This window comes from Apium graveolens, chromosome 6, assembly GCF_009905375.1.
Source record: "Apium graveolens cultivar Ventura chromosome 6, ASM990537v1, whole genome shotgun sequence".
Taxonomy (NCBI): domain Eukaryota; kingdom Viridiplantae; phylum Streptophyta; class Magnoliopsida; order Apiales; family Apiaceae; genus Apium; species Apium graveolens.
Genome location: NC_133652.1, coordinates 174,711,312 through 174,732,253, shown reverse-complemented (window position 1 = coordinate 174,732,253; position 20,942 = coordinate 174,711,312). Strand labels below are relative to the sequence as shown.

The 20,942-nt window shown below is 33.3% G+C and overlaps 1 non-coding gene across 1 annotated transcript; it reads left to right on the top strand.

Moving 5' to 3' along the window:
- Positions 1 to 308: 308 nt before the first annotated feature.
- On the top strand, positions 309 to 415 carry LOC141669966 (small nucleolar RNA R71). Its single transcript, XR_012554220.1, has one exon. It is a non-coding gene; the product is annotated as a small nucleolar RNA R71 (small nucleolar RNA).
- The last annotated feature ends 20,527 nt before the right edge of the window (positions 416 to 20,942 follow it).

Below are 20,942 nucleotides of genomic sequence, written 5' to 3'. Positions count from 1 at the left end.
CACAAAGCTCACAGACACTAGTGATTTGATTAACTCCATAATTGGCCAAAGTGTCCACCTTTATCGTCAAAGCCTTAAGTTGGGCAGCTATAGCAATTGCTGCATCCAACTCTAGAGTTCCTGCTACTTTTCCCTGAGTCAGTCTCTGAGAAGGATTTTGGTATTCATTAGCAGCCATCAATTCAATCAATTCATAAGCTTCATTATAGCTCTTAGCCCACAAGGCTCCTCCTGATGCTGCATCGAGCATGGGTCTAGAAGTAGCATATAATCCATTGTATAAACAATTTATAATCATCCAATCAGGCATGTCATGGTGTGGGCACTTCCTTAGCATCTCCTTATATCGATCCCAAGCGTCACACAGAGATTCACCAGTTTGCTGAGGAAACTGAGTAAGAGCATTCCTGATTGCAGCAGTCTTCGCCTTATGGAAGAATTTAGTGAGAAACTTTTGAGCAAGATCCTCCCATGTAACATCCGGGAAATATTGTATAATTATTTGTATCAATATATGATTATTATGTGAATATTATATGATTTTTTGGTGAATTATCTGATGATTGATAATAATATTTGGATGTTTGTATGTAATAAAATGTGAGTATGTTAATTTTAATCTGTCCAGAATAAAATATAGATAATTAAGGTATTTTCCTGATAATTTTTGGAGTGTTAGATGATTTTATAATGAATTATGAATTATAATTATTTTCTGAATAATTATAAAATTATTTTAAAACCGGGAATCGTCCGACTTCAACCGTTTTTACGTTTTACAACCCGAAACTCTTCCGAAAACTTCTTCCAAACCTCATCTGGTAATTCCGGACATTTTCCGTGTTTTGACTTTTTCGATCCGGATTACGGTTTGACCCATGCGCGGCCCGGCGCAAGATTTTCGATACGACAATCATTTCGCTAAATCAACGAAACCCGTATTTTCAAAAGACGAAATATTATTACATTATTTTGATATAGAGTGTTTTATAAAAAGCCCGGTTTGGATAATTATCCAAAACTGATATCAAATCGGATCGTTATTGCAGTTACTTAGCGGCTAAACAACTAATTTAACGATCCAAAACGATCCAATATTCCGTAAATATAAATAGCATATTTATTATTTCACTTTATTCATTTATTCATTTGCAACTATTAAAAATACAGTAAAGACAGAGAAAAACCCTAAAAATGATACGTTCTTGAGAATCAAATGCACAAACGAAGGCGTTACCGACCTCCGATTCAAACGTGTAATATATCAAAACGAAGCTCTCGAAAAGTACTTTCTGAATCAATCAACCATTTTAGTGCAGCAATTAAGGTAATTTTCTTATTTATTTATTTATATTCAAATTATTTGATGATTAAATTATGAAAACTTGTTCTTGATGTTGTTGATATAATTTGATGATTCCATCGTGTAGATAATATTTTTCTGGTCAATTTGATATATTATATGTTGAAAACCGAGTTCAATAACATATAGAAATTGAGGTTTGATTTTTCTGAAAAATCAAAAATTAGGGTTCTTGTTTGTTCTTGAACTCAAATTTGGGCATTTTCGATTATGGGGTTATCAGATGAATTTGATGATATGAATAGCTTCATATTGAATTGTAGAATCGATTCATGTGTTTAGTTTTACCAAACGATTAACTATTAATATAAATCGAAGTTTTATTTATTTTTGTTTATTCGTTTTTAATTTTAATTTTTTCAGATTATTTACGATATGTTTATTGAAGTTGATCCTGGGGATTGATTGCATATTTTACCAGCTTCGTTTTGCAATTTATTTCGTTAATTTTGAATGGAAATCCAACGAGGTCATCGTTCGCCGGAATATTCGAGCTTTCGCCGGTAAAAATGGCAATTTGACCGGACAATCTAATCTTCGGCCCATCTGCAGTGGTTATTGCTTTGTACGAATGGCCAGTAGTGTGTGAAATCGATTAGCAGTGAAAAAGGTGTTGTATTGTCATATTTTAGGGCAGGATTTCGCTGGCCGGAACCGGCGGAGCCGCCGAATCTTTCCCAGATTCCGGCCGGCGTTCGACCCGATCCGGCGGGTTGCTGACACGTTTGGGTTGAGATGGTAACCCGGTTTCGACCCGGGTTTAATCCCTAAAACCCTGATTCCAAAACCCGATTTCTGTTTCTATAAATTCTTTTATTAATTAATTCAAAAATTCATTATTTATTATTCTAAAAATTATTTTTAATTCTAAAATAAATCCTAATTAATTGATTTTAGTTGATAATTAATTATATAATTAGTCAGTTAATTTAACAATCAATTGATTAATTAATTTAATTAATTATTAATTAATTTAAATTGATTATTTTATTGGATTTAATTATTTAAAATTGATTTAAAAATTCCGAAAAATAATTTTGAGCTTTAAAATATTATTCTAAATTATTTTCAAGGCTCGATAATTATTATAAAATCATTTTAAAGTCATATTTAGGTATTCGAACCCTATTATTTAATTATTAAATGATTCGGAGACCGTTTTAATTCCAAAAAATGTTCAAAAATTTATAATAAATCAACCGTTCGTCCGTTTAATACGAAACGAACGCCTCTAGACTCAGAAAAATATTTTGCTTCTATTAAAAATATTTTCGAGACCTAAATTTGTTTGTATCAAAAGGGTGTTTGTTTTATGGATCATTCCGGGTCAATAATTGATCGATAAAAAATTCTTTTGACCCGATTTCAATTCTAAACGTATTAAGATCTATCTTTTGACGATTCAACTTATGTGCTACATGAATTACGTGATTATGTGTTATGTGAATAATATGATTACACGCCATATGTGTACATGTTATGTGGATAATGAGTCAGTGTGTCTTTTAAACGTTATTTGAATGAGATGTGATCCTTATCTATTATTATCACCGGGTAGACGATAGGGATAAATGTATAGACTAGAAAATTATATATTGTCAGTTCATTGAATAGTAGTATTTGTGATAGATGCACATAATGCGAGATGTTCAAAGCCAGACAGAGATTGTTAAAGTAAAGCTTGAGTATGTATAGTAATGAGATGAGTGGTTTCAGAATAGAGAGATAAACTTGAAATAACGGTTGTTAAGAAAGGACAAGTGGCATGTCAATGAAAATACAGATATATCAGAACTGAGTAATATGGCGGATAGTTAAAGATCAGAGGGATTCTCAATTGAGGCAAGTATTCCTAACCTTTCTCCTAAAATACTGCAAATATTTATTCGCTCATATTCTAAGTTCAAAAATAGTTAACTGTTTTATATTTCGCTGCAATTACTCTTATTATGCCAGTTCTTTTCATTATTGTTCCTATAATTCGATTGCTCTCTTGAGCAAATACCCATTCGTTCGGGTTATTTGCGAACCCTAATTTGGGATGTTTTGAAATCAAAATGATTTTATATCAAAATACTCTACGGGCTGGACGGTTACTATTAGGACCAGTGATAAGCTGGATCCTATGGGTCAGGGATGAACCGGACCCTTAGGCCATAGTTTCCTGGGTACCCCATATATTGGTTGGGTCTATGCAGTTGGGTATAGATCCGCACTGTATCCAGACTGATCAGCAGGTTATAGTGCATAGGTTGGTTTCTAGTGTCCAGTCTAATTTATTGTTGATCGCCATTAACGGCATTCCTTACTGAATAATTCATAACTACAGATCAAACAAAGAGTTGATTCAAAAAGGTGAAACATTGAAGTGATCACTGTTCTTTTACACAAAAAGGTGATTTATTATTAAAGGCCAATGAGGGCCAATGTTTTGTTCCCTCAACTATTTAAATATGTAAAGACATTTTTATAATCATTCAACAATCGTTTCCAGGAGTTTTCTGATCTGATACCTGGAAACCATTTATGATACTTACTGGGCATTTTTGGCTCACTCTTGCTTTGTGAACTCTTATTTCTTTCAGTATCAAATGAGGGCAAAATGAATAGCTTTTAATAGACAACAAAAGTGGTGAGATTCCAGCTGGAGAAATTTGGAAATGTCAGAGTGATCAATACAAGGAAATACAGTAATGAGGTAATTGAATTGTACCTAGATAATGTAATTTTGGAAGGTTAGATTCTTGTTTCATACTATAACATGTAAGCCATCCCGATTATGAGGGGTTATCTGTATATTTATTTTAATATATAGGTTTTTATTATTATGTAAAGTTGTGTAGTGACACCCAATCCTGACCCCGGATTTGGGGGCGTCACAGTTGGTATCAGAGCTATATGTTATTGGTCACTGAAATAAGAATAGGTGAGGGTAAGATAAGAGTTATAGGTCATATGAGATAGGAAGGACCCTAGGCATATTCTTTTTAAGTTCGAATTGAGTGCAAATGAGGATTTACAGGTCCGATACGGAATTGGTAAGCCAGAATTGTTGAGGGAAGTGTACGGCAAATATCGCAACGCTATAGGTATATTGAGTTCTCTGATTATACAGTGATGAGGAATCGATAGAATGACAGAGACTGGATATGCTACCCTACGTTTCATGCAGTTTTGAAGAAGAAGCAAATGAGTTTTGTGAGAATTTCACGTAAGAGAAGCTAGGTGAGTTTTGGGTACGATTTAATTTAGGGTTAGGTAGTAGGACGAGCATCACGCTGGAGGCAACAAGTTGATGGAAGCTGATGAAGAACTAACGTTGCACGTTTCGAAGGCACCACCTCTACGGGAAGATTCCTATCACTTATCGGGGGATGCGCAAGAAATGATATCTACCTTACTAGGTATTGGTAAGACTAGCAAGAAGATGCGACCCTATCTTTAGATCGAACATCGAATCGCCTGCGTGGTTGTAAGCATAACATTAAGGACAATGACAAGAATGTCAAAGACAATACTAAATGTCAGCGTTGTGGTAGAATTGCGAGTAAATGATATACAATAGTAAATGGAACTTCGTCGATTACGAAGTGCGAGCAGAATCCAAGGAAGAATAGAAGATGTACCAAAATGGAAAGACCCCTATGTGGGCATTCCTTTAATTAGATATTTCATTAGCAGGATTAAGAGAATAGCAAGTAACTTATATAGTAATGACGACCAAATAATTGATTTTCAAATTTTAAAATAAGATTTCGGAGAAGATTTTCTTAATCAACTTTCAGAAGATTTTTGTATGAAATGAGTTTTACAATTTGGTTTTCGAATTACTATTTATGTTCTTGTTATTATAAACAGAAAATGACCTAAAAAGAAGAATGGTTATAGACTCAGTATTGTTAATCTGGAGGACCAAGTAGACCCACTAGTAAGAAGAAAGTTTAAAGTTTTTGTGAAAAACGAGAGTAATCTTTATTTAAATCATACCAATAATTGAATGAACATGTTAAAACATTATTTATCCAGTTCATGAAATTGCTAATATTTAACGAGATTCGTAATTTGAACGGACAGCGGGTGACTTAAGGAAATGGAAAAATCTTCCAGATAATTGGAGAATAATAGAATTTCTATCGACGGAGTTGAGACGTTGCGGGATCGACTGTTACCTTACGTGGCATAAAGGAAATTGGAAGTAATAATTATAAATTTTGTAGGAACGCGATTACGATCAAATCATTAAAGAATTTGATGTGGAGGCATTTCCAGACGACATTTTGAAAATATAGGGTGACCTAAATTGTGAATCTCTCATTCGACTGGGTTCTGAACGCATAATTAGGTGAAGCGTGGAAAGTGATCAACATCGAAATTCCTCTTCTTAATACGATAGCATATGATCTTCCTGATTCTTGGATGCGTATAAGTTTCTTCTGTGGATAAATCATATGAGGTGAAGACGAAAGAAAATTTATTGTATTCCTTCTAAATCGTTGCTCTTTTCAAATCACTAATTTCTGATTGAGACAAGCAGTGTTGTGGTATGACGCTTTGTCGAAATTATGAAGAGCCGGGTGGGACGCCACCTAATCATGTATTGTATGCCATATAGTACGGAAGACTGGCCAACTTGAGTACGAATATGGTTGTCTCATTCACATCTAAATCTTCACTCATTCTTCTTCCTTCAATTTACTAAATTACAAATTCTCCCAATAGTTTGTGGCATTGTTATTCCTTATTCAGTTTTCAATCAAAGTCATATTCGCAAAACTTTCCTCTTGCGTAGAGTCTGTTCTCTGACGATTTCAAAAGAAATACAATAGTGTGGAATGTGGAAACATACAATAAACATAGTTATGACGGCAAACCAATATATGGTGGACATCTGCGGATAAGGAAAAAGGAATTCATCGATAAATGGACGTGGCAAAGGCATCAAGTTTGACAGTTATTCGTGTTACGAAGATCTCATCAGTACGATAGATTGTGTTAACATGACGCGCTTCAAATCAGAGGATTTCAACGTGAAATAAATGGTTAGCGAACCGTAACAAATAAGTTAGTTATAAAATAAGGAAGTAAGGTTGTATGTAAAGCAAACGAGTGTCGGGACAACAATCGGAGATCAAGAGAACTCTGAACACTGACTCAAACAGGCAATTCATACGTAAAGCATTCCTTCGTCGCAAGATATTTATCGTAAAGATTCAAGTTCAAAGAAATCTTAATTGCAAACAAATTTTGAACGTGTTCTTTCAGAAATTTTGAAGTTTTCTACCTTGAGTAAATAAGTTATGGTAAATTTAATACCCATAAGCGGGCCAGAGACGAAGTTTCGATACGGGAACATAAGTAGAGATGAATCAATGGTGACTCAACTGTGAAATCTTTTAAGAAATAATGATTTGGCAACTGAGTTTTCACCAGACTGTGGCAATAATAATGAAAACCATGCATAATTATTAAAAGATAAATGGATCAGTTAATGAAATTAAGTGCGTATCATCAACAATAGATGATTGGTATGACCAATTGAAGGATGCGGTATAATTTTTAAGAGTAACTATACACAATTAGTAACGACAATAAATAAGTCAAAATACTCGCGAAATAAAATTTTGAGACACGAGATAAATTTTAAAGCTTAAGACCTTGTTAATTTAAGACCTTAAGTCTCATTTCAAAAGATATATGTTACGTCAATTAATCATACCTATACTAATCAGAATGATATAATTCGAACTAGGGTGGATGGATGAATTTGGTTGATGGAAGTGGATGGATGTGATTGTAGACGATTTGGTAGATGGATGGTGTCGGCTTGAGTCCGACTGGTAGTCGATGATATAGGGTAGGTGCTGTCCAAATTTTCAGAAATTACCCTACATATAAGGATAAAGAAGTATATTCTCACTCCCAGTTGTATTCCAAATGGTTGTGATTTCGGTTCTTGAGAAAAATGTTATGATCGAACTGACTTTATGTAATTGGTCTTTGATTCTAGTTAGCTAGTCTTTACTCGATTTAAGTGATCGATTAAAAGAGTTAATTGATCAACTTTACCAACTAATGGTTAGCTAAATGGAGATCGATTCCAATTAGATTGAGTCAAGCTCTAACATGATTTTCAGATCCAAAATCAAAGCGGTTAGCAAGTTGAAGGAAGTGATGGCATTAGCAGGAATCGAAAGTTTAGTAGAATTGGTGTGATGTTACCACAGACACGTGTGAGACTTTATCTAGATGAATATGCTCTTTTCGATAAACAAGAGGAACATAAAGTAATTGGTACATGCTAGTAAGAAGAAAATTTTCAAGAACCGAAGGTTCAAGATAAAGCAAAGAGATTATATCATCTGTAATAGCATTCCAGGAAGGACTTGAAAGTATACCCATATCGAATGACGATTGAATAAAAGTTTTCGAAAGCTCGCGAATCCAAGTATCCGAGGTAAGACGAAGACTAACGAAGTACACATGTGAACTTGGGGAGAAGAAAGGTTGACCAATTGGAATAAAACCAAATATGCGATCAATGATGATTTAAGTGAAGCTAAGAAAGTAACTATCGATGAATTTGGTAATTCTGTCATTAAGAACTTAAATATTATAAATAAAAGTCTTTTTATTAATTTCAGAAATGGCTTAGCTAATAATGCATATATTAATATTATCAAGAAAAAAGACATTCTTATGTTAGAAGAGTTAATGAGTAATGAGAATGAAGAATTAAATAAGAAAGGAAGTGAAATCAAAAGGATGATAAAGAAATTGTATAAAATAGTTCAGGATATAAGCAAGTGGTGACTGTCAACTGTGTCAGAACTGATAGGAGAATAAAGTGAAGTGCCGATAATTGAAGATAAAAAAATCATTCAAGGAATATATGTAAACAAGGGAGAGTAAACCAAGGTATTAGTGGCAAACTATTAAAGAAGAACGTTACAATGAATCTCACATCGGAATTCTCCATAATTAAAGTGAAGTCCTGAAGATTCTAACGAATGATTTACCAAGGTTACCTCGTGAAATGAGGTAAGAATTTTTGTCAATTACTGTACGAGTCGAGCTGGTGTCAAAAGCCCTGTATCGTACAACCCAGTGGGAATGAGATATTGAGTGAAGGAAAACTTCAGAAATATGGAATGAAAAGAAAAATGAAATAAAGAGTACTTCGCGCCATACACAAAGGTGATCATGGAAAAAAAAGTATGAAATCACGTATCGGTTATCAGGAATTGCAAATTAAATAAACATAGTGTACAAGGAGTAATTGGAGAGTGTGATTGTATTTATTAATAACATCCTCGCCCACTGAAGAACTAAGGAAGACCAAGTTGAACACCTGAAGATATGCATGCGAAAGGTGATAGATTAGCAATTGCGTTCGAAGCTTCAAAGGTATGAACTTTGGTTATAATTAATTATGAGCTACGAAAGTATGGTTAATTACCAACCAAGCAAGATCTATTCAGAGAAAGATGTCTTGAGAAGAAAAGAAAGAGTGAATATCACTAAGATTGCAGGGGAATGGATAAAGGGATATGAAAAGTTAGAAATTGAGAGCAGGTTTGACCCGACTTCTGGATTATACTGATACTTATTTTGTTGTTAAATATCAAAAGTGGTATTAATATAGATGATTGATGTTGACTTCAGTATGAGATGTTGTTAGCATCAAAGTTCATATTGATATCTAATTTGATATGACAACAAAATTGGTATTAGTATCAAGAGTTCGGTTTTGAAAAAAGTTATGGTTCATTCTATTCCAAATTAATATTTCCTTTCAAATAGTAAAAGAGTTCGCTCGATGAATATACGTGTTAGTGATTGAAAAAAAAATGAAAAAACTACAAAATGGTGAGTTAAATACAATTGTCAAGATCTTCCTTTAATTTTCAATTTTGAATAGATTTAGAACATTTTGAAGTATCAGACGCCATGAGCTCAGTATATCGGGCGCACACGGATGAGAAATTCAAGAAATGAGCTAAAGATTCTCGAATACGATTAAAAACGATTATAGGCCAGACTAACCAAACAGAAGGAGACGTGAGAAGTAAAGTAGAACAGTCAGGAGAATGGAAGGTGCATAATCGCAAATTATTAAAATTAGAAAGAAAATCAGATTGGTATAAATCAAGTTAGTCCATCAAGACAATGAGATAGATAGAATGGTTACAAATGAGTTGACCCTGTTGTTACAGGCATAACGAGTTCATAAGATGTTTAAATGTATATGGCTAAGAAAGGTAATTTAGCTCCCTACGTATAAAATGAAGGTGGATTTGAGTTACGAGAACGACAGAAAGTAAATATGCCCCGGTCTCAGTGCATCATTTACAAATGAAGAAGAAGATTATAGGAACGGTTAAAAAGCCTCCAATGCGATGGGAAGCGATTACCAATTAGGTTATTTGAACGAAGAAACATAGCAGGACGAGGTTCAACATTGAGTAGTAGTTAGAAATGCACATAAGCACGAATTACTAAAATTAGAAAGAAAAAGTGAATTAAGATGTGTTATGCTGGTCCCTCCTAGATAGTAAATCGATAGGATAAATAGAGGTGAGTTGGCTTCACCGCTACCCGTATAGCGAATCCATAGGGCGTTTATATATATATATCCAGAGGAAGTAAGTTAGCTCCATATATATAGGAGATGGAGAGTTGAATTGAGTTATGCAAGCAACAAATATAATATGATGTTAACGAGAGACTATTAAGGAAAGATTGATATTATACGTTAAAGTTATGAAAAATTATGAGGTTGAGAGATTAACCTGAGGAAATGAAAGTTATATACTTGAAAAGTATTAGTATTATTCCTTAGCGTGATTCTAAGGACAGAATCCTTTTAAGGGGGGAAGGATGTAACATCCAGGAAATATCGTATAATTATTTATATCAATATATGATTATTATGTGAATATTATATGAATTTTTGGTGAATTATCTGATGATTGATAATAATATTTGGATGTTTGTATGTAATAAAATGTGAGTATGTTAATTTTAATATGTCTAGAATAAAATATAGATAATTAAGGTATTTTCCTGGTAATTTTTGAAGTGTTAGATGATTTTATAATAAATTATGAATTATTAATTATTTTCAGAATAATTATAAAATTATTTTAAAGCCGGGAATTGTCCGACTTCAACCGTTTTTACGTTTTACAACCCGAAACTCTTCTGAAAACTCCTTTCTAACCTAATCTGGTAATTCCGGACATTTTCCGTATTTTGACTTTTTCGATCTGGATTACGGTTTGACCAGTGCGCGGCCCGGCGCAAGATTTTCGATACGACAATCATATCGGTAAATCAACGAAACCCGTATTTTCAAAAGATGAAATATTATTACATTATTTTCGTATAGAGTGTTTTATAAAAAGCCCGGTTGGGATAATTATCCAGAACTGATATCAAATCGGATCGTTATTGCAGTTACTTAGCCGCTAAGCAACTAATTTAACGATCCAAAATGATCCAGAACGAACCAATATTCCGTAAATATAATTAGCATATTTCTTATTTCACTTTATTCGTTTATTCATTTGCAACCAGTAAAAATACAGTAAAGACAAAGAAAAACCCTAAAAACGATATGTTTTTTAGAATCAAACGCACAAACGAAGGCGTTACCGAACTCCGATTCAAGCGTGTAATATATCAAAACGAAGCTCTCGAAAAGTACTTTCTGAATCAATCAACCATTTTAGTGCAAAAATTAAGGTAATTTTCTTATTTATTTATTTATATTCGAATTATTTGATGATTAAATTATGAAAACTTGTTCTTGATGTTGTTGATATGATTTGATGATTCCATCGTGTAGATAATATTTTCCTGGTCAATTTGATATATTATATGTTGAAAACCGAGTTCAATAACATATAGAAATTGAGGTTTGATTTTTCTGAAAAATTAAAAATTAGGGTTCTTGGTTGTTCTTGAACTCAAATTTGGGCGTTTTCGATTATGGGGTTATCAGATGAATTTGATGATATGAATAGCTTCATATTGAATTGTAGAATCGATTCATGTGTTTAGTTTTACCAAACGATTAACAATTAATATAAATCGAAGTTTTATTTGTTTTTGTTTATTCGTTTTTAATTTTAATTTTTTCAGATTATTTACGATATGTTTATTGAAGTTAATCCTGGGGATTGATTGCATATTTTACCAACTTCGGTTTGCAATTTATTTCATTAATTTAGAGTGGAAATTCAACGAGTCCATCGTTCGCAGGAATCTTCGAGCTTTCGCCTGTAAAAATGGCGATTTGACCGGACAATCTAATCTTCGGCCCATCTGCAGTGGTTATTGCTGTGTACGATGGCCAGTAGTGTGTGAAATCGATTAGCAGTGAAAAAGGTGTTGTATTGTCGTGTTTTAGGGCTGGATTTCGCTGGCCGGAACCGGCGAAGCCGCCGGATCTTTCCCAGATTCCGGCCGGCGTTCGACCCGATCCGGCGGGTTGCTGACCCGTTTGGGTTAAGATGGTAACTCGGTTTCGACCCGGGTTTAATCCCCAAAACCCTAATTCCAAAACCTGATTTCTGTTTCTACAATTTTTTTTATTAATTAATTCAAAAATTCATTATTTGTTATTCTAAAAATTATTTTTAATTCTAAAATAAATCCTAATTAATTACTTAATTGATTTTAGTTGATAATTAATTATTTAATTAGTGAGTTAATTTAACAATTAATTGATTAATTAATTTAATTAATTATTAATTAATTTAAATTGATTATTTAATTGGATTTAATTATTTAAAATTGATTTAAAAATTCCGAAAAATAATTTCAAGCTTTAAAATATTATTCTAAATTATTTTCAAGGCTTGATAATTATTATAAAATCATTTTAAATTCATATTTAGGTATTCGAACCCTATTATTTAATTATTAAATGATTCAGAGACCATTTTAATTCTGAAAAATGTTCAAAAATTCATAATAAATCAACCGTTCGTCCGTTTATTACGAAACGAACGCCTCTAGACTCAGAAAAATATTTTGCTTCTATTGAAAATATTTTCGAGACCTAAATTTGTTTGTATCAAAAGGGTGTTTGTTTTATGGATCATTCCGAGTAAATAAATGATCGATAAAATATTCTTTTGACCCGATTTCAATTCTAAAAGTATTAAGATCTATCTTTTGACGATTCAACTTATGTGCTACATGAATTACGTGATTATGTGTTATCTGAATAATATGATTACACGCCATATGTGTACGTGTTATGTGGATAATGAGTCAGTATATCTTTTAAACGTTATTTGAATGAGATATGATCCTTATCTATTATTATCGTCGGGTAGACGATAGGGATAAATGTATAGACAAGACACTTATATATTGTCAGTTCATTGAATAGTATTATTTGTGATAGATGCACATAATGCGAGATGTTCATAGCCAGACAGAGATTGTTAAAGTAAAGCCTGAGTATGTATAGTAATGAGACGAGTGGATTCAGAATAGAGAGATAAACTTGAAATAGCGGTTGTTAAGAAAGGACAAGTGGAATGTCAATGGAAATACAAATATATCAGAACTGAGTAATATGGCGGATAGTTAAAGATTAGAGGGATTCTCAATTGAGGCAAGTTTTCCTAAACTTTCTCCTAAAATACTGCAAATATTTATTCGCTCATATTCTAAGTTCAGAATAGTTAACTGTTTTATATTTTGCTGCAATTACTCTTATTATGCCAGTTCTTTTCATTATTGTTCCTATAATTCAATTCCTCTCTTGAGCAAATACCCATTTGTTCGGGTTGTCTGCGAACCCTAATTTGGGATGTTTAAAAATCAAAATGATTTAATATCAAAATACTCTACGGGCTGGACGGTTACTATTAGGACCAGTGATAAGCTGGATCCTATGGGTCAGGGATGAACCGGACCCTTAGGCCATAGTTTCCTGGGTACCCCATATGTTGGTTGAGTCTATGCAATTGGGTATAGATCCACACTGTATCCTGACTGATCAGCAGGTTATAGTGTATAGGTTGGTTTCTAGTGTCCAGTCTAATTTATTGTTGATCTCCATTAAAGGCATTCCTTCCAGAATAATTCATAACTACAAATCAAACAAAGAGTTGATTCAAAAAGGTGAAACATTGAAGCGATCACTGTTCTTTTACAGAAAAAGGTGATCTATTATTAAAGGTCAATGAGGGCCAATATTTTGTTCGCTCAACTATATAAATATGTAAAGACATTTTTAAAATCATTCAACAATCGTTTCCAGGAGTTTTCTAATCTGATACCTGGAAACCATTTATGATACTTGTTGTGCATTTTTGGCTCACTCTTGTTTTGTGAACTCTTATTTCTTTCAGTATCAAATGAGGGCAAAGTGAATAGCTTTTAATAGACAACAAAAGTGGTAAGATTCCAGCTGGAGAAATTTGGAAATGACAGAGTGATCAATACAAGAAAATACAGTAAAGAGGTAATGGAATTGTACCTAGATAATGTAATTTTGGAAGGTTAGATTCTTGTTTTATACTATAACCTGTAAGCGATCCTGATTATGCGGGGTTATCAGTATATTTATTTTAATATACAGGTTTTTATTATTATGTAAAGTTGTGTAGTGACACCCAATCCTGACCCCGGATTTGGGGGCATCACATCCCATGTGGTGATAGACCCTGGTGGTAGAGAATATAACCAGCACTTTGCTTTATCCCTCAAAGAGAATGGGAAGAGTCGCAGCTTGATAGCAACTTCAGTCACACCATTGAACTTGAAAGTGTCGCATATCTCAATGAAATCCTTGATGTGCATGTTGGGGTCTTCAATAGGAGTACCCCCACACTAAACTGAGTTATGTATCATCTGAATCGTGTTTGACTTGATCTTAAAAGCTGTAGCCGAAATTGATGGTCTGATGATGCTTGACTGAATATCATTGATCTTAGGCTGAGAATAGTCCATCAAAGCCTTAGGAATTTCTGTTTGATCTCCCATCACTACTAAAGCTGGTTCCTCAATTTTCTATTCTTCTTCTACCTTCTCTTCATCCTCAAAAACTTTCCTTCGAACCACTACAACTTCTTCCTCGGCTTTATCCAGAGTTCTCTTACGAGACCGCGAACGCATATGCATATATGCTCGCTAGAGTACCTGAAATAAGACAAGGAAACAGATAAGTAACAATGTCTGAGTCAATGAACTTTAACGACCACTGATGAAAGACACATAAACTAAAAATTAACAAAGAGTCCCCGGCAGGGGCGCCAAAAACATGTTAGTCGCTAAACACGCGCTAAAATTCACGCAAGTATACGCGTTCACAAGTAGTATAAGATATAAATCAGATTCGTTCCCACAGAGATTGGTTTAGGTTAACTTTGTAATTTATGCACATATACAACAATGATATGGCTATTATTCAATGCTAAAATGATTAACAGATTGAGATTGTTTTATAACTAAGATTTAAACTAACAATTATAACTAAGAGAATAAGAATGGTTGAATTAATATATATGACAACATGAGATTCTAACTTCATTAAATACTTCATTCAATAGTCTTTTCGTTCTTAACCTTAGCATGTAGTGGTGATGACACTAATCAGATAACATGAAACTGATAAACGCCCACTTTCGTCGCACAAATACCATACTACTAGACATCCACAAAATAGATAAAAGCTGAATAGACACCAATTATATTGAGACCCTATATGTCTATAGAATTTGACAATATAATGGTTTCATGCACAAGTTATCTATCGTGATTACATAGGGCAAGTAAGATGGTTAAAATTACCTGCGAATCATGCATAACAAATACACATGAACCTATGCTAGCATGGCAAGTTCTAAACCCTTAAATTCACTTTCGCTTCATTAAGAATTAACAAGCTATCTTATAACTTTGTGACGCTCATAAGATGAATAAGCACAACCAATACTAGGTTATCATACAATCACCACAAACTAAGGCATCGAAATAAATCAACTAAAGAAATCCATAAATAAATCTGCTAAAACCCCATGATAACGATTAGCCCAGAATCAGACTCATCATCAACGTGGGTTCCGATGAAAGCATGGAATAATAAACGTAGTCTTTTTAAACGAATAATAAACAAAGTATAACACAAGAGTATAGGTTCAAGAATAAGAAAACTACCATCCAACGTTACAACTTAAACAAAGAATCACAAGTTAAAACTAGGTCTTCTTCGCCTTGGTTGAATTGTGCTAAAACGACCTTCTTTTTCTCCTTCTCCTTGCTCTCTAATGTATCTCTATTGAAAAATGAACTTAATTATGTATATATAGCAGCCCCATTCAGAGTAGAAGTCTTCTGGATCAAAAGCCCATTAGAATCAGGATTCTTTAAATTCGACCGGGCACAACCGCGCACTTGACCAGCGCGGGCGCGCTGAGTTTCTGGACTTTGGGCGCGGGCGCGCTGACTCCCTGGATCAACTTCTGATATCATCATTTTCTTGCTGAATTGAGCCGGCTTTCTAAGAGCTTTTATTCCAACACCACCTTAACACCAAATTAGCACCAAAATAATGCTTATTCACATGATTACCTAGATAATTTCTGAAAATGCCGAAACACTAGAAAAAACATTAAAATACCAACAACTTGAGTACAATTACACCAATTCAAAGCTTTACAGAGCGTAATAAAGTGTCATAAATGCCACTCAACATTTCCCGACTGGAATCGGCTCACTGAGCAAGACTGACAAAGTCAGGTTCGCGTCTGTAAGCCATTGGATGCCGGCATAAGCCTCGAAACAGCGATTTTTAGTTTTTAGAAAGCTGATTTTAATTTTTTGAATTTTGGTAAATATGTTGTGTTTGATTATATAGTCTGAACTATGATATGTGATACCATGTTAAGATTATAAGTGTTTTGTTATGTGTCATGTGATATCATGGTGTATGGTTATGGCCTTAAGACCCTTTAGTTAATGGTTTTTTTATTTATGGTTTTGGTTTCTAAATACCACTTGCATGTCATTTATTCTTTGTAATTCGTTTATCTCGAATGTAACTCGGGTTTTCTTATGTAAGTACAGTAGTAGAGGTTGTTTTAATGTAAAGTACTTCAAGGAGGCATGATCCAAGAGGAGAAGTAGCAATCGAGACAAGAAGAATGAAGACTTGTAATTGTAATTGTATTTATATTATTGACCATAGATTGACATTGATCCTTTCATTAGCTTGAAAGGATCACATAGGATAAAGTCCATAACCAAGCACATTTACACACCGCAATTTACATATTGATGTATGAATGTATGTATAGAATAGCTAATGATGCATGCTTTTATTAGATTAATCATGAATGAATGTATGTATTAGATACGTCACTCATGTCATGCCCGCTAAATAAGATAAAATCTGTAACGATTCAAGATTTTAAAATTTACAAACTATTATGAGATTCCCGTGTTTATGAAACACAAAATGAAATATGAATCTTCTTTATTTCTGATATGGGGCGATTTGTCAACAACGGGTTTATTGAACTTGTAAGGCTGTGGGTTTTAAGTAAGACTGATGTAACTCCTCCACTACCTGGAAATCAAACCATTGACGAGTACTGATTTGAAGTATTTTATTCAAGGAAACATTGAGAATCTCTTTATGATGGGATCATGATCGTTATATTACTAACAAAACCCTAATGTTTATATTAAGTTGTTTAGATGCCTTCCAAATGTCCAACACGTTAACTGTAACGCCCCCAAATCCGGGGTCAGAGGATTTGGTCATCACTATAAAACTTCAATCCAAATTAACCTCTTAAATCAATATATAAATGCCATCGGAAGATAATTATTATTCATGATCCCAAACTACTCCAAGATCTTTTAAGGTTACAGTTCTAGAAACAAGATATCCAAATTCCATAAATAAATTTTTCACTTTCTTTTAAAACTCTTTTCAACAAATTCCAATTCAAAACTAACCCGCTAGTATAACTTCGAAAAGAAGTATACTAGGCCCAACTATAAAATATCACAAATATAATCTAATATAATATAAATAACTTTACACAATAAAACTTACACTAGTGTGCAAACCCTGGACCAACCACCTTTCGAAAGCTTCTTCTTTGCTTCCTCGAATTACACGGTTAATTACCGCAAGTTAATCCTCACTGGAGGTTAAATTTAAAAACAGGCAAGTATGAGTAGAAGAAATGCTCAGCAAGATCATTGTAATATATATAGGGTCATTTTAATATAAAACCTACGTCTGCAATAATGCAGAACATTTAAAATCATAATCGTCGAATCATAAAATTTTATTTGAGGAACCCTATAATTGATTCCTTAATTATATTCAAAACCATTTTGATATTTTTGAGCGAAATGCTTCAGAAATACTTTGAATCTTGACGAGAATAAAACTTGTAAAACAGTCGAAAATATCGTAAACCACAATAACATGAAACAATGATTATGGAATGAATCATAAACTTCATTCAAAACCAAACATTGGAAATTAGTACTCATTTTGTTGTCATATCAAATTAGATATTAATATGAACTTTGATGCTCACAACATCCCATACTGAAGTCAACATCAATCATCTATACTAATACCACCTTTGATATTTAATAACAAAATAAGTATCAGTATGAATAAAAAAAACTGAATCAAAACTGCTTTTCACCAGTAGTCCAAAATAGAAACAGTTGATAAATCATTTATTCTATGAATATCAAAAACAATTTTGAAACAACAGTTTAGATTGTAACCAATTATATTTCATGTTGTTCCTGATGATCAGTCACGAAACAACACCGGTATCCCGCAGCCATACCGTAAATATAGGTACTACACGTATCCCGCAGCCATACGGTACCTATAGGGCGCCAGAAAAGGCATATACTCGCCTTGAAAGAGATTACAGCGGGACCAATATCTCGATCACCTACGCTATAACCAGTAACCAGTAACCATTCCAATCTTAAAAACCTTTTTATTGAAAAAGGTACCGAATCAATCAACATCCTAAATAATTTTTATTCCCCCATTCACTTGGGCAGGAATTCTCGCAACAAAATCATCTTTCTCAAAATCCAAAATATTTATAAATCCAGTAATTTGATAAGTAAAACATTTAACTATTCTGAACATAGAATAGCAGAGGGTACTTGCATAAACAGAATCATTTAATTCAGCAATATGTAAAACATTTATCTATTCTGAACTGAGAATAGGGAAAACAATATTTGCATAATAGGATTCAAAATAAATATCACTTGAACAATAAGTGATGATAGGGATACTTGCCTTTGGTCCTTAGCAATCATACACACTCGCAATAACATAAATATCTCATGATTCTTTCTCAAGACGTCACCATTTCCTATTCTTAATTCTTTGATATGTCGCTAATGCGGTTACTGCGGTCTAATACGAAATCTTATCCAACTTCAGTCTTGATCCCCAACATCTGGTTCTGTTAGTCTCGAACCATCCGTAACTACTGAACCACTATGCAACTCTCCCTTTTTCTTTTCTTTTGCTTGGTCTCACGCCCTTAATGCCCGATCCTATCATAAGCAAAAAGATACTACTTTAGTATCCTTCTGAAATGATTATCTTCTTTCTACCCTTTCACGATATATATATATATATATATATATATATATATATATATATATATATATATATCAATACATATAGCACATAACAAGTAGCACACATTATAGTTTAAAACTTACTAACAACTCAGAATATTATTTAACACGAGAACGCATAACTTATGATAATATTTCTACGGAAAATTCGGCATGACCTATTCGTAATATGGACAATACCCTGAATAACCACACCACAAATACAACCCACAAGTCATTTCAATGTTCTTACCCAGACATATCCTATACGTGTTACATCTAACAATCATAACATGCTTTCAAATCATTGAAATCAAATAAGTCAAATAGATTTAGATACAGGGGAATTTTAGAAAATTTTGGCATGAAGTATTCGTAATTAGGACTATCCACCTGTTTTTCAATTCCACAATTTAATCTTATAACCATATAAAAATAAAGCTGCCTCAACTTGCAGCAACATAAAAGTAAACAAGTAAGAAAAGTACCCGCCCAGACTTGCGGCACCTAAACAATTAAGGAAAATTACCCGCCCGGACTTGCGGCACCTAAACAATTAAGTATACTTAATAATTTATAATATTTGAACTTACATTTATATAATTTAGCATCACCAATTTAACTTGAGTAAACACTTAAATAAATCACCTTGCATATATATCACATAGACTAGTAACTATACACATATTCAAATCACACTCTAATAATCACACTCTAATAATCGGGTCACTGAGCAAGACTGAAAAAGTCAGGTTCGCGTCTGTAAGCCATTAGATGTCGGCACAGGCCTCGAAACAACAATTTTTAGTTTTTAGAAAGCTGATTTTAATTTTCTAAATTTTGGTAAATATGTTGTGTTTGATTACATAGTCTGAACTATGATATGTGATACCATGTTAAGATTATAAGTGTTTTGTTATGTGTCATGTGATATCATCATGTATGGTTATGGCCTTAAGACCCTTTAGTTGATGGTTTTTTATTTATGGTTTTGGTTTCTAAATACGACTAGCATGTCATTTATTCTTTGTAATTCGTTTATCTCGAATGTAACTTGAGTTTTTTTATGTAAGTACAGTAGTATAGGTTGTTTTAATGTAATGTACTTCAAGGAGGCATAATCCAAGAGGAGAAGTAGCAATCGAGACAAGAAGAATGAAGACTTGTAAATGTAATTGTAATTATATTTATATTATTGACCATAGATTGACATTGATCCTTTCATTAGCTTGAAAGGATCAGATAGGATAAAGGCCATAACCAAGCACGTTTACATACCGTACGTTACATATTGATGTATGAATGAATGTGTAAAATAGCTATTGATGCATGCTTTTATTAGATTAATCATGAATGAATGTGTATATTAGATACGTCACTCATGCCATGCCTGCTAAACAAGATAAAATCTGTAACGATTCAAGATTTTAAAATTTACAAACGATTATGAGATTCCCATGTTTATGAAACATAGAATGAAATACGAATCTTCTTTATTTCTGACATGGGGCGATTTTGTCAACAACGGGTTTATTGAACTTGTAAGGCTGTGGGTTTTAAGCGAGACTGATATAACTCCTCCACTACCTGGAAATCAAACCATTGACGAGTATTGAATTGAAGTATTTTATTCAAGGAAAAATTGTGAATCTCTTTATGATGGGATCATGATCATTATATTACTAACAAAACCCTAATGTTTATATTAAGTTATTTAGATGCCTTCCAATATGTCCAACACGTTAACCTCTAGATCGATAAGGAGTGGGTTCGCCAGAGCGAAGTACTCCCATCTATCGTGGGATGGCGTGTTGAAGTATATGATACTTTTTAGACCTTTGGGTTTGACTTCACTAAGTTACCATAATAGGATTGTGAACTTAGAGGCATATAGTTTAGTGAGATTTATTGGATAAATATGAATAAATATTGT